General features: G+C 47.6%; 1 protein-coding gene across 5 annotated transcripts in view; it reads right to left on the reverse strand.

Annotated features, from left to right (window-relative positions):
• Positions 1 to 23345, reverse strand: part of KMT2E (lysine methyltransferase 2E (inactive)) — a 1466695-nt gene that overhangs the window by 1317735 nt on the left and 125615 nt on the right. For all 5 annotated transcript variants that reach the window (XR_011202375.1, XM_069229869.1, XM_069229870.1 and 2 more), the window contains exon 2: positions 16702 to 16869. The gene's annotated coding sequence lies outside the window, so the exon portion shown is untranslated. The remainder of the gene's footprint in view (positions 1 to 16701; positions 16870 to 23345) is intronic.

Here is a 23345-nt window from a genome sequence, read left to right on the forward strand (position 1 = left end):
GCTGGAGCTGTGACTTGTCTCTGTTGAGAGTGAGACCTAGTTGTTGGAAAAGATGTAACGTGGTCTTGAGGGAGTGACGTAGAGCAGAAATATTCCGAGCCTTTAGTAACCAATCGTCCAGATACCTGGTGCTTGAGATGCCTCAGATATGCAGCCACTGGGGTTAAGCACTTTGTGAAAATCAGGGGGTGGGTTTGAGCCCAAAGGGTAGCACTCTTAACTGAAAGTGGTGGCCGGCTACCATGAATCTCAGAAATTTCCTGTGCTTGGGGTGAATGGGAACGTGGAAATACGCATCCTGAAGATCTAGGGAAGCCATGAAGTCGCCTCTGTTGAGAAGCTGTAGTACGTCCTTCAAAGTTACCATTCAAAAGGATTGTTGTTGGAGGTATTTGTTGAGCTGCCTCAGATCCAGGATAGGTCTCCGCAGCCGGGACTTCTTTCTGATGAGGTAGAATCGAGAGTAGAAACCTCTTCCTCGCTGTGAAGAGGGTACCATCTCTATCGCCCCTTTGAAGAACATGCCTGCTATCTTTAGTAGGAGAAGATGCAGATGTTGTTGGCGCTCCCGGGAAGGTGGAGTTTCGGGAGGCCTAGAAGTGAATTCTAGTAGATGGCCATGAGTTATGATGTCCAGAACACACTTGTTGCTTGTGATCTGATTCCAGCGATGTTGATGACTGGACAAGGAGGGAGGGATAGCCGGCCCCTGGAGGTTGTCATTGCCTGCGTGAGACATCCTTGGACTATCTTCCCGATCTTCCTCTAGGAGGTGGTCTGCTGTATGCTGCCGCCAGAGGCTGCCTTTGATGGTACTGGGGTCTGAATGACTGATACTGGGAAGAGTAGGGCGGACAGCGAAAGGACTGATAGCCACCTCTAAAAGAGGAGTGGCCTCTAGCTCTGGCTCCTCGAAAGGGAGTACGCTTGTACTGTAGGGATCCCAATGACCTGGCAGTATCAGTTTCAGACTTGATCGCCTGAAGGGCATCGTCGACATGCTTGTTGAACAGGTCTTGGCCATCGTACGGGAGATCCAGGATCTTTGTTTGGATGTCTGGCCTGAAATTAGTGGCTTTGAGCCATCCTTGGCGCCTTAAGACGGCTGAACCAGCCAGAAGCCTAAATCCCATGGCCGCAATGTCCAGGGCGCAGTCAATCACTTCTGCAGATGTTCGCTGACCCTCTGTAATGATCTTTTTTGCGTCTGACTTGTTGGTATCCGAGAGGTCCTCTACAGAGTGGGAGATGCCTGTCGTACCTGCCCAGAAGTGCCAATGAATTTGCCGCATGGACCACAATTGCTGATATAGAAGAGAACCTCTTCCCGATATTGTCTAGGGACCTTCCATCCTTATCAGGAGGGGCTGATAAAGGCGCTGAAGGGTTCCTGGAGCGTCTCTGGGCATCCTGGGAAACCACAGAGTCTGGCTTAGGGTGACCCACTAGGCACGCAGGAGCGTCTTCTGTTGCATTATATTTCTTGTCCAGCTGGTACCGTCGCCGGGTTTTTCAGAATTTTTAGCCCTTGACTCCAGACATGGTCGATGATTGGGATAGCCCTGATTTTCTGTGCGGCTCTTTAAAATCATACAGAAAGGAGTCCTGCTGCGTAGATGGTAATTGCAGCTCAAACCTCATTGCAGCTTTTTCTAAGAGGTTATGGAAAGAGCCAATATCCTCAGGAGGAGATTCGACTGCCAGTGGCTATGGAGAAGGGGGTGCCAGGAGAACATACACATCCCATTCGTCCTGGTCGGATAAAACTGCTCCTTCCTCTGCTGCTTCATCCAAAGAGGCCTGGACCTGAGGACTCTGCAGAGCCTGAAGAGGAACTTGTGGCGTCGTAGGAAAAGCTGGCAGAGGTGCAGGAGTAGCTGGAGCAGAAATTGCTGGTGTGGGATCTTTCCTCGGTTGAGGGTAGAAGCGTTGTCTGTAATCCGTCAGCATAGCCTGGAGGTTGGACACAAGACCGGAGGGCAGAGATACTGTTTCCTGCTATTGTGGAGCTGGGTCATAGTACTGTTGGCCATAAAATGAATTGTCGTCCGAGTACTCCTGGCATTTCATGTGAAGCTGCGAAGGACTCCTAGCTACTCCAAACATTGCATCTTGGCCTGAGCCCTCATCCTCATCGTCATCATCTAAAAACCTAGATGGTAAGAGTCTTGAAACTTTGCTCAGAGATGATACAGAAGGTGTTAAGTGAGCTTTAGAGAGCTTTTAAAGTGGAGGTTGACCCAGAAGTAGTGTAGATGGTCTTTGCCTTTTCATTGGAAGCAATCCTGGTGTTGAGGGCAAAAAAACACTTGTCGTCGACGGGGGCGTCAATGATACCGTCGTCGCTGGAAACACTGTCGCCGACGACGGTTGAACCGATGACGAGAGCGTCGTCGGAATTGTCATCGACAGAAGTGCCGTCGACGAGAGCATCGTTGACGAAGGCATCGTCGACGGAGATGATACTGCCGTCGACTAAGATCCAGAAGCAGCTGCCGTTGATGTAGAGATGGTTACTACGACTGGCATCACGGATGAAACGCTCGTCGACAAGGGTATCGTCGACGATGCAGAGCTAGGCATCTTGTATTTTGTGAAGCACTTCAGGAGGAGTGGCAGGCTCTGAAGCAGTTTTCTTTACTTTTTTGAGGGATTCTGCACCCAGTCTTTTCTTCTGTGGAAAGCCATGCTTTGATGCCTTTTTCCTGGGTGGCTCTTGCCCATCAGAGCTTTCTTGTTTTCTTTTAAGAGGTGTTTTGGAGGCAAAAATAGAAGAAGAGGCACTGTCCTTTCAGAGGCAGGGTGTCCAGTCTTAACTCTTTGCAGCCACAAAAGAAGACGACCCTCCCTGTCCTTCAGGGTCTTGGTAGGACACTTCCTGCAGATTTTGCAGTCCTTAGTCTTGTGACTGGGGTACAGACAGTAAATATACTCCTCATGTGGATCCTCAACATATAATCTCTTTTTTTAGGCATGAGGCACGGGATCTGAAAAGGCCTTACTTTGGTGTCTCTGACATGGCAGCCAGTTTATATCACCAGAGTAAATAGAAATATCCGAAAGCTGTAAAAACAAGTCTTCTGACAGAAAATTTTGAGCAGAGCTCAAAGGAGACTCCTCAGCACAACGTGCGGGAGAAAATCTGAGGGAAGGCAGCTCCTCACAGGAGGCTCTAAAGGGGTGAGGCAATCTGATTGACTCAAGCTTGAGTTTGGGTCTATTTTACAAAATGACTAGGATGGGTTATTGTATTGAGCCCTACTTCATGTATTGTGTGCATACATCTTCCGGCCTGGTTATATATATTCCACCGGGGACTCCCATCTCAACGACGGGGAAGTATTCAAGCATGTGAATCTTTGAAAGTTCCAATACTGGAGTAATCTGCGGTTAGAAGCATTTATCAGAAATTTCCTTTTTCCTCCTAACACAGTTACAAACCCATGAGAAGACCAATATCAGGGGTGCCACTAGAAAGATACAAGCTGTCTCATCAGTACCATTAAATTAATTGAGATGATGCATGTTTCTAACCTTGTAGAAAAATCTGAAGACAAGGAGCTCTTACAGTGCAACACATAACAGAAAATGGAGTACAGTATTCTGTCGGTGGAGTACAGTTAAGAGCCAATACACCTCTTCTACTGCGGGGCAGAACTTAAAAGTGGACAGATTAAGATAACACTATATTAATGTGTATTTTAAAATTGAAGTGTTTAGTCCATTTCCAAAGATTCCCAACTGTAGGCTACGAATAATACAGGTATGTAAATCTATACATTTTCCTATCTATACTGACCAAAACTGAACCAGATATCTTGGAGTCCAGAAACTGAATTCTGGGCCTTGAACAAGTATCAAGTCTTGTGCACGCCAGGCTTATTTGCTCCCTTAATCTTACAAACGTTTACTTCTGGGCTAAGGTTTCATTTTATTCTCTCCAAATGATAACAGGAGTTGAGAGGCTGTCCATCTTTCTAAACCATCATTTGCTCCTTAAGGAAACCTACTACTATGTTTGGTCAAAAACAAGCTAGCAAATCATTTTGTTATTCTAGGTCCATGTTTCAGCCCCCACCTTCAACTCACCTAGTCCTTGGATGGTTTCTGACTTCACCCCTCCCCTTTTTCTGTGGCACACTGCTAAGGAATCAGTCAATGCAATGTGCATTTCTTGTGGTATCCCTCTTGGGCTATTGTGGCTACAAGTATGAAGAGGCGGATGTCCAATGGGGAACTATTAGTAATGGCTGAATAAGTAAAACAGGGTTGTAATTCAGTGGAATGCTTCATTAGGCAGCTATGTGAAGATACCACAAACATTTAGGAGTTTAGTGGTGAGGCATTTTGTTACATTTTGCCATGTGTGGAAACTATCAAGGTCGTTGTGGCGATAAGGCTCTTTTGGGCAGATAAGGCTGTTTTGGAGATGGTGGCAGAAGAACGAGTTACTTACCTTCGGTAACGACTTTTCTGGTGGATACATTAGCTACCTGTGGATTCCTCACCTAATGAATACTCCCATGGCGCCAGCATTCGACGGAAATCTTCTTCCTAGTCTCTGCACGTCGATGAGGACGTCACTCTAGCCCAAGCAACGCCGTCTGACGTCATACAGGCAATAAGAGGTCCTCGCCGACGTGCCGACGTCAGTACCAACATTTTTTACGTGCATGAGAACAACAACCCAATGCAATGAAAGAGCAAGGCAACATCCCATAACATTGTACAATACACAACATTGCAATAAAATGGCTGTAAATTTAATATAACTCTTTTTTTAAACCAACAAATATATGCAAATCATGTATATACACAAAGATATATACATATATATATATATACATATAAATATATACAAGTATCCATATATACAACATCTATTGCAACCTTGAAGACCAAGAGGAGCGCACTCAAGGATTACTTGGTAAGACCAGAAAGGCAACGGGGAGGCGGGTGGGACCGTGAGGAATCCACAGGTAGCTAATGTATCCACCAGAAAAGTCATTACCGAAGGTAAGTAACTCGTTCTTCTGATGGATACAACTACCTGTGGATTCCTCACCTAATGAGTCCCAAAGCAGTACCACTCCCGGTGGTGGGTGCCGAAATGGTCAAACCAAGAAATCCTGCAGCACTGACCGTGCAAAGAGTAATGTTTCGCAAAAGTGTGAAGGGACGACCAAGTTGCGGCCTTGCAGATGTCGACCACAGGAACACCCCTGGCCAAGGCCGTAGTGGCCGACTTAGCTCTGGTGGAATGAGCTCTAATGCCATCAGGAGGATCCTTCTTTGCCAAAAGAGTAACAGATTTTAATGCAAAGAACAACCCATCTGGAGAGTGTTCTCTTGTGGACTGCCTTTCCTCTCCTCTTGCCCACGTATCCGATGAACAGCTGATCCTCCAGCCTGAAGTCCTTCGTTCTATCAATGTAGAAGCTTAACGCCCTCTTTGGGTCCAATCGATGTAGTCTCTCTTCCTCCTTTGAAGGATGAGGCGGAGGATAGAACGTGGACAAAGTAATTGTCTGGGCCAAATGGAAGGGTGAAACAACCTTCGGGAGGAAAGCAGCCTTGGTCCTCAACACCACCTTATCCCCATAAAAAGTTGTATAAGGGGGTTTTACCGATAAGGCTTGCAACTCACTCACTCTCCTTGCAGATGTTATAGCCACCAGGAAGACTGTTTTAATAACCAAATACCTTAAGGGGCAAGAATGCATAGGCTCAAAAGGGGACCCCATAAGGAAAGTGAGGACCAAGGACAAATCCCATTGAGGCATAACGAATGGTTTTGGAGGATATTTATTTAGAAGACCTTTCAAGAATCTGAGAACAATAGGGGATTTAAATAACAATGGTTGATCTGGAAGACAAATGAAGGCTGACAGGGCAGACAAATAACCTTTAATGGTAGCCACTGCACAACCTTTCTGCGCTAGAGACAGAGCAAAAGACAAAACATCTGACAGATGAGCATGTAAGGGATCAATCTGTCTCTCTCCACACCACATAACAAATTTAGACCACCTATTAGCGTAGATAGATTTAGTGGAGTGTCGCCTGGCCGCTAATATAACATCCACTACATCAGGCGGGAGAGAGAAGGAACTCAGGTTGCCCCGTTCAATCTCCAGGCATGTAGGTGTAGACTCTGGAGGTTGGGGTGTAAAACCTGCCCCTGCGAGAGGAGGTCTGCCCTGAGAGGGAGACGGAGCGGAGGGCACAGCGAGAGTTGGAGAAGGTCGGAGTACCACACCCTCCTTGGCCAATCCGGAGCTATTAAGATGACTTGGGCCCGGTCTTGGTGAATCTTCCTCAACACTCGAGGAATCAAGGGTATGGGGGGAAACACGTAAAGCAACTGGTCGCACCAGGTTATCAGAAACACGTCCCCCAATGCTCCCTGCACCGGATACTGGAGGCTGCAGAATAACGGACAATGCGCGTTCTCCCGAGTGGCAAACAGATCTATCCGAGGAAACCCCCACATCTGGAAGATTAAACGGACTTGATCTGGATGGAGACGCCACTCGTGGTCGGCCGAGAATTGGCGACTGAGACTGTCCGCACGTACATTCAAGACCCCGGCCAAATGATTTGCTACCAAGCAAATCTGATGGTCCTTTGCCCAGGACCATAGTCGAAGAGCTTCTCTGCAGAGAAGGTACGACCCTACTCCTCCCTGTTTGTTTATGTACCACATCGTGGTAGTATTGTCCGTCAGGACCTGTACCGACTGACCACGAAGGGACGGGAGGAAGGCCTTGAGAGCCAGACGTACAGCCCGTAACTCTAACAGATTGATATGAAACATCTGTTCCTCTGGAGACCAAAGTCCTTTGATCTCCAGATCCCCCAGATGAGCTCCCCACCCTAGAGTGGAAGCATCCGTTATGACCGTGGCCACTGGTGGCGACTGCGCGAACGGCTTTCCTTGCGAAAGATTGCTGCTCGCAATCCACCACTTCAAGTCCACAGCAGCATCTCTGGAGATCTTGACCGCACCTTCTAGATCTCCCTTGTGTTGAGACCTCTGCCTTCGGAGGCACCACTGAAGAGCCCTCATGTGCCAGCGAGCATGCGTGACCAACAGTATGCAGGAGGCAAACAGACCGAGCAGACGAAGGACCTTGAGGACTGGAACTACCGCTCCATTTCGAAACATTGGAACCAATTCCTGAATATCTTGAACCCGCTGAGGCGGAGGAAAGGCTCGATTCAATGTTGTATCCAGTACTGCCCCTATGAACAGGAGGCGCTGAGAGGGCTCCAGGTGAGATTTGGGCACGTTCACCGAAAAGCCCAGGTCGAACAACAACTGGGTTGTTGACTGCAGATGATACGACACAAGCTCCGGGGACTTGGCTTTGATCAACCAGTCGTCCAAGTAAGGGAATACTGCTATCCCCTTCCTTCTGAGCTCTGCCGCAACCACTGACATCACCTTCGTGAAGACTCGAGGTGCTGAAGTAAGACCAAACGGGAGGACCGCAAACTGATAGTGCTGCGACCCTACCACAAACCAGAGATACTTCCTGTGCGACTTGAGTATCGGGATATGAAAATAAGCATCCTGCAAGTCGACAGACACCATCCAATCTTCTTTGTTCAACGCCAAAAGCACCTGTGCTAGGGTCAGCATCTTGAACTTTTCCTGATTGAGGAACCAATTCAAGATCCTCAGATCCAGGATCGGTCTCAACCGACCATCTTTCTTGGGAATCAGGAAGTACCTTGAGTAACAACCTCGACCCCTTTCCTGCTCTGGAACCAACTCCACCGCGCCCTTTGAAAGGAGGACTTGAACCTCCTGTTCTAGCAACAGGAGGTGTTCTTCTGAACAATAAGATGTGCGGGGCGGGAGGGGGGGCGGAAACTCCCGAAAGGGAAGGGTGTAGCCTTTCTCCACAATACTGATAACCCATGTGTCCGTTGTAATAGTCTCCCACTTGTGGAGAAAATGCCGTAATCTTCCCCCTACAGGAGAGGAGTGAGTGGGAAATGGTGGAAGCCTAAGGCTGCTTCCCCTGCGGCACCCCTCCAGAGGACGAGGAAGAGGCAGAGTGCTGCTGAGAGGCTCCCCTGGTGCGGGCCCTACCCCTCCCTCTAAATGATCTAAAGGTGAGAGAAGAGGCAGGTTGCTGGAATCTCCCCCGAAAGGAAGAGGAGGAAGAGCCACGTCCAAATCCACAAAACCTCCTAAAAAACCTGGAGGAGGCAGAAGAAGCGGCTTGCAGCCCTAATGACTTGGCTGTGGCCCTGCTTTCTTTAAACCTTTCCAAGGCCGAATCTGCTTTGGCTCCAAAAAGTTTGTCCCCATCAAACGGGAGGTCCAACAGGGTCGACTGCACGTCCGCAGAGAACCCTGAGTTGCGAAGCCAAGCCTGTCTCCTCGCAACCACAGCCGTGCCCATCGCCCTAGCCACTGAGTCAGTCGTATCCAACCGATTGGATAAACTGGGTTGCAGCAGCCTGGGCATCGGAGACGATATTCAAAAGCCCTTGGGGAAGCTCCGTATGTGAAGATGTTATTTCGTCCATAAGAGCATAGATGTACCTCCCCAAGATACATGACGCGTTGGTGGACTTCAACCCAATGCTGCAGGATGAGAATATTTTCTTGGACTGTGAGTCCAACTTCTTGGAGTCTAGATCCAGGCGCAGATCTAGAAGAACAGGAGGCCTGGACCACCAAGCTCTCTGGCGTAGGGTGTCTGGACAGAAAGCCAGGGTCAGATGGTGCAGCCCGATACCTCCTGGCCACAGCCCTATGAACAGCCGAGGAAGATACCGGCTTCTTCCACACCTCCAACACCGGATCAAGCAAAGCCTCATTGAATGGTAAAAGAGGCTCCGCTGCAGTAGAGGCCGGATGCAGGATCTCAGTCAACAAATTCTGCTTCGCCTCCGCTACCGGCAAAGGCAACTCAAGAAAGTTAGCTGCCTTTCTTACCACAGCGTGAAAAGTGGCTGCCTCCTCAGTATACTCCCCTGGAGATGACAAGTCCCACTCAGGGGCCCACTAGCTGTATCCAGTCCATGAAGACCCTCGCCAGAATCCTCTATCTCTCCTTCCTCCAAGACCCGTTGGTATTCCTGCTCCTCTAAGAGACGGAGAGCACGCCTCCTAGAATGTAGCCTCTCTTCAATACGCGGCGTCGACATGGCATCCGCCGAATTCGAGGAACGACGCCGATCGCCGAATCAATCCGACGCTATGTCCGGCGCCACAGGCAGCTTCGATGCTGAGGTAGGAGCCGGATGCAGAGAGGCGCGTCTCGGAGCCTCCGATGGTCCTGTCGGAGTCACTGGTCGAAACCCCGAAGTCGACGGGATGGAAACCTCCGGGGCCAAAACCTCTGGGGCCACCGGAGCGGACACCGGAGTCAACACCGGCGCCGAGCCCACATTCCCTAAGGGGAGAAAGGGCATGAAGGGTGCTGGCCGTAGCGGCGCCGGAGCACCCAAGGTGAAAGCCAACGGCCCCGAAGGACCAGTTGGAGCACCTCCTGGCGCCATCTGCTGAAAGATGGTATACACTGCATTCAAAAATGCGGTATTATCGGCTCCAGGGGCAGGAAAAGCCGGATACTGGGGTGCCTGGATCGAAGGCGACCCCGACGCCAGCCTCGACGTCTGCGACGCCGGAGAGAACACCTGAGGCTGCGTCACTTCAATCACTGAAGATGTCTGCCCAGGCGAAGTCGGCGAAGCCGGAGAAGGCAACGGCGTCGATGGATGTGGAGTGACTGTGGGACTGACCTCCCAAGTCTTACGACGCCGAGCCGAAGGCGACCGCGATCGAGACCTCTGGCTGGGATGGCGCCGTGAATCCCTACGGCGCCGGGAATCTCGATGACGCCGATGAGTCTTCGGCGAGGAGGACTTCCTATGATGCTTCTTCTCCTTCCTCTTCGACTTCGCCATGAAGAGTTTAGCCTCTCGCTCTTTTAGGGCCTTGGGATTCATGTGTTGGCATGAATCGCATGTTGCGACGTCGTGGTCGGAGCTTAAGCACCATAAACAGTCCGAGTGTGGGTCAGTAACGGACATCTTGCCCCCACACTCCCGACAGGGCTTGAAACCAGACTTCCTCTGAGACATAGTAACTCTCAGATAAAAATCACGCAGCAGAAAAACACACTGTAACTTCGAAAGCAACAGTAGCTCCCTCGAAGATAACCGTTTCGAATGCACGGAAAAAAGGGAACTGACGTCGGCACGTCGGCGAGGACCTCTTATTGCCTGTATGACGTCAGACGGCGTCGCGTGGGCTAAAGTGACGTCCTCGTCGACGTGCAGAGACTAGGAAGAAGATTTCCGTCGAATGTTGGCGCCATGGGAGTATTCATTAGGTGAGGAATCCACAGGTAGTTGTATCCATCAGAAAAGGCTGTTTTGGGCCTGGTTTTCCAGTGCTTTAATACACTCCTGTTCTGAGGATATGCACAACAATGGATTTTAGGCTCTCTGATTTTCTACCAGGTGAAGGCAAGCATGAAGATTGAGATGGCTGGATAAAAGTTTTACTTCTGAGCATCATAAACGACCAAGAAGGAGACAACAGAGATGATGGAAGGGGCAGAACATTTTATCTGGAGATCATTAAATGTTTCCCTACAAGAAAATCCAATATATCAACATTCTTTTTATAGCTTTATGGCACAATAAGAGCAAGTGGGAAAGGGTAGACAAAACCCAGGGAATGTCACAAATCCTATACTAGGAAAAAAGGTAGAGATCGTGGAAGGCCAGGTTAGGTTTGGCAATTAGGTAAATGCTGAATTGACAGAGGGCGGAACTATATGACTTTTCTTTACAAGTCCCAAAATCACAGCAGAGAGGGCTCTGTAAGTGTTCAGGAACCATGCCTACCGTCTGTCTTCTCTCCACTGCATCCTATATATGAGGAACCAGAGAGAGCAATCATCAGGCCTGACAATGGAGATGTTTGTTTCAACCCCAGGTCATGAATTAAAGGAATAAAAGAACAAGCTATTTACCTTCTGTAACACCCATTCTTGTGGATAAGTGATCTAACATTAGATTCCTCACCTTTCAAATAGCCCCAGGCACCAGGCTGAATCTAGAGCATTTTTCAGCAATGCTTTCATGCGCTGAAAGGTGGCTCTGTGGTGACTCTGTACCACCCCGGAAGTGATGGGAGGTGCTGAACATAATTGCTACCCTTAAGACAAAATGCCAGTTTTGTAATCTTTCTCCTTCCATTCCCTCAGATGTGGACAAAATTGCAAGTGGCAGTGTGCCAAAACCTACCTTGGAACCCTATTACAATGCTCAAGATCCACTCCACGGAACAGAGAGGATGGAGAGCGCGGATGAATCTGCAGTTAAATAGAGTATCCATGAGAAAAATAGCTATCACAGCTGTAACTCCCAAGGTGGAGGATCTCAGGAGTGGGCTCGAATTAGGAAATCCTGCAGCACAGAGTAGGCAAAATGACCCCTTCCCAGTGGGACAAGACTGCCAAGGCAGCTTCATGAATGTATGCACCAGCGCCCATGTCTCAGCCCGCCTGATGTCCAGAACTTGCACCCCCCTCACCATTGCAGTTGAAGTAGCCTTGAATCAACCTGCATACGTTCAGGGAAATCGCTTTTTGGTCAGTACATAGCACATTGTGATGCAGAAGCCTATTCATTTTGGCAGGGTCCTTATTTGTCCACTTCCCCGTTCTTTGCTCCAGGGAATTCTACAGAACAAATTACATTTATTTCACAAAAGACCAACATGCTTTTAGGATCAAGCTAATTGCGCCTCTTCTCTTTTGAAGGGGGCGGCGGAGCAAAAATCTTTGGCAGAGGATTGACTGTCTGATCATAACACAGTGTCATAAATTGGGTAAGAAAGGTGTGTGGATCCTAGGCACTAATTTGTTCAGAAAAAGGTGATGGAATTTCGTTGTATCAAGAGAGTCCCAGGTGATGGCAATCAGGAAAACTTTTCTGAGTGTCAGCAGATACAGACAGCAGCTGTGCAATAATGCACAAAGGGCATGCATATAAGAAATGACAACAGTAAGTTCAAGTCCCAGTGAAGCAGACATTACTGGCTTAAGGAGGAAATACAAGTGTCAGGCTTTTGATACAATGCAACAAGTGATTTAAATAAAGAGGGTTGATCAGGTAAACACAAAATAGCCAAAAGGGCCCACTGCAAGGCCTTGCTGAACCAATGAAGCAAACAATACTATATCTGAAAGTTTGGCCTGCAGAGGTCAATATATCAATCGTCACATTATGCACAGAATTTCTTGCAGTGCTAAGCACAGATGAACTTCGAGCACTGCAATCAGTAGTTCGATTACATTCAGCCGGCACCACTCAATCGACACATGTGGAGGTGTAAGTTGGGAAACTTTGTTGCAGGACCATCCCCACTGCTAAGATTGAAAGCCTACTGAAGCAGTGGCCTGATAAGTGGGCATATGTGCATGCTCAAAAACTCATGATACCACACTCTTGGCCCAGTCCAAGGATATTAAGATGACTTGGGCCCCAGTTTGGACTGACTTTCCTTAGAACTCGAGGCAGGAAAGGCAGTGGCAGGAGCGCATGTTGTAATTAGAGACCAGGGTTACATCAAAGATTAAATGAGTCTCCCAATGACCTGCTGAGAAGAATTTCCAGTGCACCGGAGCTTTGATGCTGTGTGTTCTCTACAGTGGCAAACCGATCTATCCAGAGTCTACTGCAATGGTTGAAGATTCCTTGTGGAATAAGATAGCACTAATAGTCCACCAACATACTCCTACTAAGCTTGTCCGCTCGCAGACCCCGTTAGATGTCTGGCTACCTAAAAGTTATTTCGCTTGTCCAGCTACCTATAGAGACTTAGGGACTCCTGGCACAGGGTCCAGAACTCCACTCTGCCCTGCTTCTTTGTTGCAGAACCACATGCAGTTGTGTTGTCCATGAGGACTGTCCACCAGCCTCCTCCCTTGAAGCGTGGCAGGAAGGCTTTCAGGGCTAGATGGATCACCTGAAGCTCCAGAAGATTAATGTGGAGCTGTATCTCTGCCGGACACCAGAACCATCCAATCTTCACTTTCATCAGGTGAACCCTGCCAACCCAGCAGTAACACATAGGTCTGAGTGTGGAAGGGAGGGTGGCTGCCTGCAGATCAGGCTGCCACTGGTCTGTCATCACAGACTAGATCAGGAGACAGATCACGATCTACTGAGTCAGAGGCAGCTCTAAAGCTAGGCCCACTAAACTGTGAGTTTCCACTACTGACCCAGAGTATGGCATCTGGCTAAAATAAAGTTGGAAACATCAGGATTATATCCTGATCATCCCAGACTCACTAAGGCACTGAAAGGCCTATAACGCCTCTAAATGGGGCTCATGTGGGATTTAGGATAGTTAATGGAAAACCCCAAAGATGTCAGGAGTTCACACATCGTCTTTGTCTTTGACTGACTGAGGCAAGCCAGTCAAGCAGGTAGTTGAAGTAGAGGAGTGCATGTATCCTCCATGTATAAAGAAAGGATGGAACACTTTTTTGTGCACCCCCAAGTGGCCGAGGTAAGATGGAAGGGGAGCATGGCAAACTGGAAGTGCGCCAACTCCATAATGTACCCTAGAAAATGCATGTGGGACTGCAAGATGGATATGTGAAAATACGTGTCCTGAAAGTCTAGGAACACCATCTAGTCCTGTGGGTCTGGAACACAGTGACTCTGAGACAAGCTGAGTATTGGGTCCAGAGCACGACGACTCTGAGACAGGCTGAGTATTATGAATCTTTCTTTCCTCAGGAAGGCATTTGATGGGAAGAGGCCCAGTACAGGCCTAAGACTGATGTCCATCGGTAAGAGGAAGTAGCACTCTTACTCTCTCTCCAAATCCAGCACCTGCTTGATGGAACCCTTATCCAGTGAAAGGTTGACGTCTTGCAGCAAAACTGGGGGACAGTCTGCTAAGAGTTTCTTTGCTATGATGTGGGGGTGAAAACAGGGCAGGGAGAAAACCAAAGGAAGGGTTTAGCCCCTTAGAATTATCTAAAATACACATTTGTCTGACGTGCTGGAAATATTGTATACTTCCTCCTGTCAGCATGGCAGCAGCTGCAGCAAGGGAGAAGGAGTTATAGGAGTGCTGCCCCTCCTGGTGCAAGCTGAGTTGTCCACTGCTCTGAAAAGAAGGGGTCTGCTATCTCTACACAAATTGAGAGGAGTGATGCTGTTTATAAGTCAGCCGTCTGAAATAACCTCTATATATTTACTGTTTTGTTGGAGGAACTGCTTGGCTGGAGCTAAAAGCCCCAAGGGATGTTCTGTGGTTCAATTGTCCTTCCGTTGTTTGGTGTCTCCAGATTGTTTGGAGAGAAGGGTGATTTAGGAGCCAAAGGGCATATCCATCAAATATGCTTGGACAGCAAATGTAAAATTGGCTGATCTCATCCAGACTTGCCTTCTAAGCATTACACAGGTGCCAATAGCTTTGCCTACTGAGTCTGTAGTGTCCAGGCCAGTAAGCAAGCCCTGCTTTGCAGCATCCTGATCGTAATATATTATTTGAGCCAAGGAAGCCTTCAAGTATTCCAGGAAGACCGACAGGATCTTGTGGCCACGCCCCATAAAGCATGGGTGCACCTTCCCAAACTTCACAATATGTTCAAGAACCTTAAGGTTCAACTTGCCAAAGAAACAAATCTTTTTCTGAAGGCATGAATAAATTTTTACTCTCTATCCAGGGGGTTGGTCTGAAAGGCTTTGGGAGTAACTTTAATTATCAACAACACTACCAACAGACTTTCAGGTGCAGGATGCTTTTTCACAAAAAAACAAATCGGGATCCAGAAGGGCCAGTGTATGTCGCCTGGCCACAGGTCAACTGACCAGATGCCCCAAGAGGATGGCTTACACCATGTGATCGTAAGAATATTTGTGAACGCCTCATTAAAAGGCAATAGTGGCTCAGAGGAGGTTGGATCTGGTTGAAGGATCTCAGATAATAAATTATTAGTTATAACAATAAGCAACTGTGAATCTAGAACTTCTGCTGTCTTACTATGAAAAGGGCACTATCTTCTGTTGATGGGAAAGGTGGTAAATCTACCTAACGCTAGGGATGTATCCTGCTCACCTGCATTCTGTAAATCCAGGTATAGTCCATCATCAGTACAGTGAAGGGTGAGCAGGTTGCCTGCCTTATCATCATTATCATTATCGGTGTCATGGGGAATGCTTTGCATACCCTGAACTGCTTCAGAGTCAAATCCAAATAAGGTCTCAAGCCTCTGGTAGAACTGGTATCAGAGCAGAGGATTAGGATCAGGCTGCAAACTCATTGACTGTTTCTTTATAATGTCGAGGGACATAGACCCCGGAGCATCCAGATGATGGTTCGGGGTGAAAGACCAGCATCGGGGTCTGATCCTGGACTGTTGCTGGTAGGGTCATCATCAGCACAGAAGGGACTGGTGTGGACCCTGGAACTTGGATGGAAATCTGTACAAGCATTGGTAAAATGAGCCCCAAGGGATCAGTCTTGACGAGAGAGTGCTAGCTGGCAGAAGTCCAGTTGAAGCCCCTCATGGCTTTGTGGAGCCGAAGGAGTGCCAGAGGGAGCAAAATAATATGACATAACTGCTGCATAGTCTCCTTGAAAGCTGCTATCTGCTGCAACATCAACAACAACGCTGGGAAATTTGGGGTGAGATCAGTTGAGGAACAAGATCAGAATCTAGAGATGCTTGTGAGGTGGGATCTTTCAACATCTATCCTTGTGTGTTCTCACCTGATTTCAAATAACATGATGGGTTTGAGTACCGCACAGCTTTGTTAAGTTTTCCACTTTGACTTATCAGAATACTTCAAGCAGGAATGGGGATTAACATGGGACAGGCTCAGTGAATGGCTCAGTGAATGGAAATATAAGCAGCCCGACAACATGAATAGGGACGTATGTTCTGACTGCAGCATCTTCTTTTGTTCGATGTACAGTTGAGCCTCCCACTCCTGGATCACAACTTTGAGTCATGATTGGAGCTCAAGTGCTAGAGGCACATGATTTGCAAGTCCCTGACAACATCTGCTTCCTGCAATAGAAGTATGAATTCAATCCTGTTGTTTCTGAGGAGACACCTCTGGAACACTGACTGCGATAAGTTTGGAGACGCTAGAAAACAAACAAATATGGTTGCAGAATTGCAAATGTGCATTGATTGGCATGGAAAGAAAGGAACCAATATCAGCACAGGGGGGATGGCACTTATATATAACTTCGCACCGTAGCTTATGGGGTGGTATAGAGTTACTGCAGAGTCCGGTGTGTCCCTAATCAGTAGGCCAGGACATCTCTGTAAAATTCTTCCAATCCAGTTTGGCACCTGAGGAATCTGTGGGTATAAGTATGCATGGGAAAGTCAAAATTCAACAATTAAAGCACACTGCAGGGTTGGTACAGTACCTACAATGACAAAAAACTGTATGTCACTAAAAAAATTAATGCAATGTGTAGGAAGGCAGAGAATATGATTCTTACATTTCATGGATCTTCTACTAAGCCAACAACCTCCCCACACAAAAATAAGTGATCCTCTAATGTCTTCACTCCATAACAAATTAAATTAAATAAATCACATAAAACTCTTTCTTTCAAAATAAAGGTGCTGTGGGAAAGAAGACTAGCAAATTGAGCTATCTGTTGATTGATTAGAAATGGCTTACCAGGTGGAGACCAGAATAACTGAACTGGGATGTGTTCTTGACCTTGAAGGGAGGGACGGTGTAGGAAACTGCTCACAAACAAATTCTATGCTGATGAACCTGAAGAAGGTATGAAGATAATGCACCAGAAGAAAAAACTGACCAGGAGGCACAAAGGACGTACGGAAGCTAAAAGAAGGAGACACAATTACTTTAGAGAATAATAGAGTCTTGATGCAAGAACTAAGCTCAATTTTTGAAAATGCATTAATATTGGAAGACAAGCTTGCAGAATCTGACGAGAAAATTCCTGATGAGACAAGGCAAAGATAAAGATCAGATCCTTTTTTTGGATGTTATAACTTAATCAGTTGAAGTAGGCTTGGAGACAGGCAGGACCTAGAGATTCAACCTTGTTCCAGTGTCTCAAGGATTCTGTTCTAGCAGGTCACAGGATGTGTACAAATTGAGTTACTCAACAATTATTTTTACATCAAAAGATTCCATAACTTACCCACAGCTCAGTACTCCATCTTAACCTTACAATATGTGAAGCTCTCAACCATTAAAAAAAAGTAACATTGTAAAATTATTTTCTGGGGCTCACAAGATGTACCCTGAGTTCCACAAGTCTGTACAGCAACCCTCTGTGATACAGAGCTGTGATTATAAAATAAACTTAAAAGTAGTTTAAATTTAGCCATATAATTCTTGCTTTCTGTCAGCGCTAGGGTGAAGCTGTTTTTGTGCTTTGTTAATCTTAGGCTTGCTCCTGCTCAGAGGGACACGGAGTACACATCCGACCAATGCCATTTTCCTTCTCAGGCTAACACATTTTAACATGCCATCTTAGGTGGTGGCCTAGTGTTTCCATAATGAGTAGACAGGACCCCCTCCTATTTAAGGCTACCTGCTGTGTGGCCCTGAAGGTAACAGCAATAATCTATAAGGCATTTTGAATTCTGTCGTATGAACTGCCTTTAAACTAAATGTTTTTAATAGTTTGATAATATTTAAGACACTCATGTCACTCTTTGTGAAGTTCCTGGATTTACTCTGCAGAAATTGAAATATAGAGCGCAAGTTCCTCTGTTGGCAATTAGAGGGCAGGCGCAGATGGGAAAGAGTAGAAGTGCTAGAGGGAAGGTGTTTTTGGTGCCTTGTTAATCTTCTGAGGCTTGCTCCTGCTTGCAGTGATGTGGAGTACACGTCAGCCTGACACCATTTTTCCTTCTTAGGCTAGCACAGACTTCATTTTAGGTGGCAGTCTAGTACTCCCTTAATGTGTAGAAAGGACCTCGCCAATTTAAGGCTACCTGGTGCGCAGATGCGCTGGCCACACACTGAAGGGAAGCCCGCCCGTGCTCCAGTCGCGCTCAGCGCCAGCCATGCTTTCCATAAAATCATCAATGGTAAACTTTAATTCATGCCAGGCGTACCCGGCCTCTTCGTGTACTCTAAAGAGGCCCTTTTAAGAGTTGGGCTGGATTGGCAGGGCACCTATTATCTAGTTTGGAAGGGTTACTTATAGATTGGAGAGGTGTGTTGGAATCACCTTTTGGTCTACAAACTGTTCTTCTACCGATTTATTGAAGGTCAAGCAGGATTAATTGCCTTTCTCTGCCTTTTAGTCACATAGAGTAGATAGAACTGAGCTGGACTGCGCCTTGGTTAACATGCCTATGAAATTAGCACGATTATGACCTCGGAAAGAGTTACTCTGTCACAGAGACATGGACGTCAGATGATTCAATCCCAGACTTCAATCAATCAATCAGCAATTTGTTAAGTGAGCTACTAACCCGGTAGGGTCTCAAGGCGCATGGAGGGGATGCTACCGCTCGAAGAGCCAGGTCTTGAGACGCTTCCTGAAGGTCAGGAGGTCCTGGGTCAGACGTAGGTTGACGGAGAGGGAGTTCCAGGTTTCGGCGGCAAGGTGGGGGAAGGATCTGCCACCGGCTGTGGTATGGGGGACGAGGGCGAGGTTGGCGGAGGGGAGCTGGCTTGTTGGGATGTTGAAGTTGAGACGCTCGTTGAGCCTGAATCAGGAGTTTGAAGATGATCCTTTTGTTGACGAGGAGCCAGTGGAGATCTCTGAGGTGGGCTGAGATGTGTTCGTGGCGAGGGAGGTTAAGGATGAGTCGTGCTGAGGTGTTCTGAATGCGCTGAAGTTTTCTCTGGAGCTTGGCAGTTGTTCCCGCATAGAGTGCGTTGCCGTGGTCCAGTCTACTGCTGACGAGGGCGTGGGTGACCGTTCTTCTGGTTTCAATGAGGATCCATCTGAAGGCTTTGCAAAGCATGCAGAGGGTGTTAAAACATAAGGATGTTATGGTGTTGACTTGCTGGGTCATGGAGAGCGATAAGTCCAGTATGAAGCCGAAGTTGCGTGTGTGGGTGGTGGGCGTTGGGGTGGCTCATAGAGTGGCCGGCCACCACGAGTTGTCAAATGCTGATTTGTTGGAGCCGGAGATGATGCTCTCGGTCTTCTCCGAGTTCAGAATGAGGCGGCTTATCTCCATCCGGTTGGCGAAGGCATGAAGTCCGGTGTGAAGGTTGGTCTTGGCGGTTGCGGGGTCCTTTGCGAGAGAGAGGATCAGCTGTGTGTCGTCCGCGTAGGAGACGATGTTGAGGCCGTGGGATCGGACGATGCTGGCGAGCGGTGCCATGTAGACACTGAAGAGTGTGAGGCTGAGGGAGGATCCCTGGAGGCCTCCGCAGAGGGTCTTGATGTCTTTTGAGAGGAACGGGGGGAGGTGGACTCTTTGGGTTCTGCTGGTGAGGAAGGATGTGAGCCAATCCAGGGCTCTGTTGCGGATTCTGGCGTCATGGAGGCGTGTGTGAAGTGGGTGGTGACAGACGGTGTCGAAGGCTGCAGAAAGGTCAAGGAGGATGAGGGCAATAGTTTCACCTTTGTCAAGCCTGTTTCTGATGTCGTCGGTAGCAGCGATAAGAGCGGTCTCGGTGCTATGGTTCTTGAGGAAGCCGGATTGGGAGATGTCGAGTAGGCTGTTGTCCTCCAGGAAGTGAGATAGTTGGCTGTTGACTATCTTCTCAATGACCTTCGCAGGGAAGGGGAGTAGGGAGATGGACCGGTAGTTTTTGAGGCCTTCAGGGTTGGCTTTTGTTTTTTTTTAGTAGGGCATTGACTTTGGCATGTTTGCAGCTCTCCGGGAAGATGACGGTCTCAAAGGAGCTGTTGATGATGGTCCGGAGCTGGGGAGCGATGATTTGGCTGGCTTTATTGAAGACGTGGTGAGGGCAGGGGTCGGCGGGTCAACCGGAGTGGATGGTGCTCATGGTCTTGGTGGTTTCTTCGTCGTAGGTGTGGGTCCAGGCACTCCAGATGTTGGTGTGGATGGGTGCGTTGGGGTCGGCGTTGGCAGTGGTGGTGGCTGCTAATATGGGCAGTTATAAAGCTTTGCAATGTTAGGGGAGGGGATTAGTTGTTAGTTTTAGGATAGCAGGAAGGTGCAGGTTTTAAAACTGGAGTTTTAGGATAGCTGGAAGGTGCAGGTTTTAAAACTGGAGTTTTAGGATAGCTGGAAGGTGCAGGTTTTAAAACTGGACAAGTTCCCTCAGACTGAACTCTTGGGATTATCTCTTGCCATCTCTGCATCCGATTCCATAGAGGCTGTTTTATGTAATTTCACCCCGCCACGCCCGCCCCCTACTCCTGACCCCGAGGATTTCCCCCTAATTTTATAGCTTTGTTGTTGGATTTTATCATGGCGCTTATGCAATGTCATACTGCATTTCTACTGCTGGCTGATATGTCCACTAACATCCGAGCTATGGATTTTGCCAACTACCTCACAGTCATTGAACTTCCTCCGCTAGTTACAGAGCCCAACCATAAGGTTGGCTATAGGTCAGACTTGAGCTTTGCCTCCTTTGGTTTGGTATCCAAGGTGAGAAACAAGCCTCAAGTGCGGACATGAAATTTCTTGATTCATTTACAGATCAAGGCTACACGCAGGGTAGGCCTCCAGGATTCTTTGAACAACAAGTAATCTCTGATTCAACAATGGGAGAAGGGGAAACAACAAGCGATCTTCAATTCAACAATGGGAGAATGGGAGAAAATTGTTTTATAAAGATCTGGCTTACTCTCTAGCTCACACTTCAAATGCAATGGCAGCCGCTTTGTGACTAGTGAATACCAGAACTATGATGATTGACTGAATCAGGCGTTGGATAAAGCCCCTCCTTTAAAGAGATTGAAACAGAAGCGCTCACAGCCATAATGTTGCAATGAGAGATGTTAAATTAGGCTGTAAGACGTTAGAAAAAAGTTGGCGGGTTTCTTTTTTCCCCAGTGTTAAATATGGAGTTAAAAAAGGCACTTAGAGCCTATAAAATATATTTATGACTACTAATGCAGAATAGTTGGCTAAGAAACTTTTAGGCACTTTTAATGCTCCTAAAGTATTTTTTTTCCATCCAGCACTCCATAGTCAGCCCACAGCACATGAGACAGAAGAACAAGTTACTTACATTCGGTAACGCTTTTTCTGGTGGATACAGTATCCACCTGTGGATTCCTCACTCTTTGAATACTCCCAATGTGCCAGCATTCGACGGAAATCTCTTTTTTCTAGCTCTCCAAGTTGACAATGCCGTCACAAATGGAACTGCTCCGCAAGCAACTTCGTTTGACGTCATCGGAGCCATAAGAAGTCATCACTGGCATGCTGGTGGCAGTTTCACCCACTTTTTTTTACCGTGCCTTAGAGGTGAGCAGGTGAACACCAACATCACAAGCACCATATGTGTGAACTTGATACAAATATTTTTTATATATATATATATACACATCTCTTTATAAACATACATTCTGAATACAGAATTTTCCACAAATACATACATACAAACAGCGTCATTCTAGGCATAAGCAAACAGGCAACATGGAGGTCGGTGGGAACGTGAGGAATCCACAGGTAGACGCTGCATCCACCAGAAAAAGCGTTACCAAAGGTAAGTAACTAGTTCTTCTGATGGATACATCTACCTGTGGATTCCTCACCTTTTGAGCAGAAATCCAAGCAGTCCTGCACTGAGGGGGGTGCCTGTCTGGCTATACCAAGAAATCCTGCAGCACAGAACGGGCAAAATGGCCATCCATCCTCACTTCTGAGTCTAAGCAGTAATGTTTTGAGAAAGTGTGGAGGGAAGCACAAGTTGCTGCCTTGCAAATGTCAACAATAGGTACACCTCTAGCCAGTGCAGAAATAGCAGACTTAGCTCTGGTTGAATGAGTTCTAATGCCCTGAGGAGGATTCTTCTTTGCAAGTGAATAACATATTTTAATGCAAAGAACGACCCACCTTAATAGGGTTCTTTTGTGGACGGCTTTGACCTTCATCTTGCCCACATAACCAACGAAGAGCTAATCATCTGTCCAGGACTCTCTCGTCCTGTCTACATAGAAGCTCAGTGCTCTTTGGATCCAGACGGTACAGCCTTTCCTCCTCCTTAGAGGGACGGGGAGGATGGTAAAAGGACAGAAAAATGATGGACCATGCTAAATGGAAAGCAGGCAGAAAAATCGACCCGATTCTCAACACCACCTTATTAGCACGGAAAGTGGTAAAAGGTGGTTGCACACTAAGAGCTTAACCCCCAGGGTGCCGCGGGTAAGCTGGTCTCCAACGAGACCAGCTCGTTCTGCACCCGGCCCACACCCCCCAGTCGAAGATGGAAGGGGAATCACTTCCCTTCCACCCCCCCCCCCCCAAGCAATATGATGATGTCAGCGCGCCGACATTATCAGAAGCTGCTGAGGACGCGCTGGAGGCCATTTGCTTCCAGCGCGTCTAGAGAGAGGATGCCTTTTAGGTAAGTCCTTCTCTTTTTGGGGGTTTTGGGGGGAAAACAGACACAGGGGAAAAGGAAAGTTTTTCCTTTCCCGTTGTGCCTGTTTTCAGTGGATTCCTGCTCCACGATCGCGGACGGGGTCCGCGATCGTGGAGCAGGAATCCCCACTAGGCACCAGGGATTCCCTTTTAGTTTTATTTAGGAGAGCGACACCATGGGCAAAGGTCGCTCCCCTGGGGGGCAATTTCAATCCTGTTTCGTTCCCCCCCCGGGGGCAGATTGGCCGTTTTATCGGGCGATCTGCCCCCGAGGGGGGGGTCAAAACCCACAAAACCACAGGGGATTGCATTTTCCTTACGTTTTTGGCCAGCAACCCCTTAGGCAAGGGTCGCTGCCTCAGAGGCGATAATTTTTTTATACGTTTTTGCCCCCCCGGACTAGATCGGGCTATTTTTTTTAGGCCTATCTGCCACCAAGACGTGAGGGATTTTTTTTTTTTCCCTTAGTTTTTTTGTGCTGGGGTGCCCCCTTTGGCAAGGGTCGCCCCCCCACCCCCAAACAGGGTACAGAGCTGTTGGCCATTTCTGCCCCCCCCTTGGAGGCAGATCGGCCTCATTTTTGCTTCCTTTGCTGTGGATCCTTGGGTTTTGGCAACAGTTGTCCTGTGGTTTGCATAGTTGCATGTTTTAGACAGTAAAAGCAATTTACTCCAAAGGAGTATTGTTGACATGCATGGATGACATGTTTGTAGGTGGTGTACTAAATGTAGGATTGTGTGTGAAATTATCCTTAGATTTGAGCACAATGATACTTGTGTTGTCATATGTCTAATTTGCTTTTTTCTTTTCAGT

The sequence above is a fragment of the Pleurodeles waltl genome, chromosome 4_1, assembly GCF_031143425.1.
Source record: "Pleurodeles waltl isolate 20211129_DDA chromosome 4_1, aPleWal1.hap1.20221129, whole genome shotgun sequence".
Taxonomy (NCBI): domain Eukaryota; kingdom Metazoa; phylum Chordata; class Amphibia; order Caudata; family Salamandridae; genus Pleurodeles; species Pleurodeles waltl.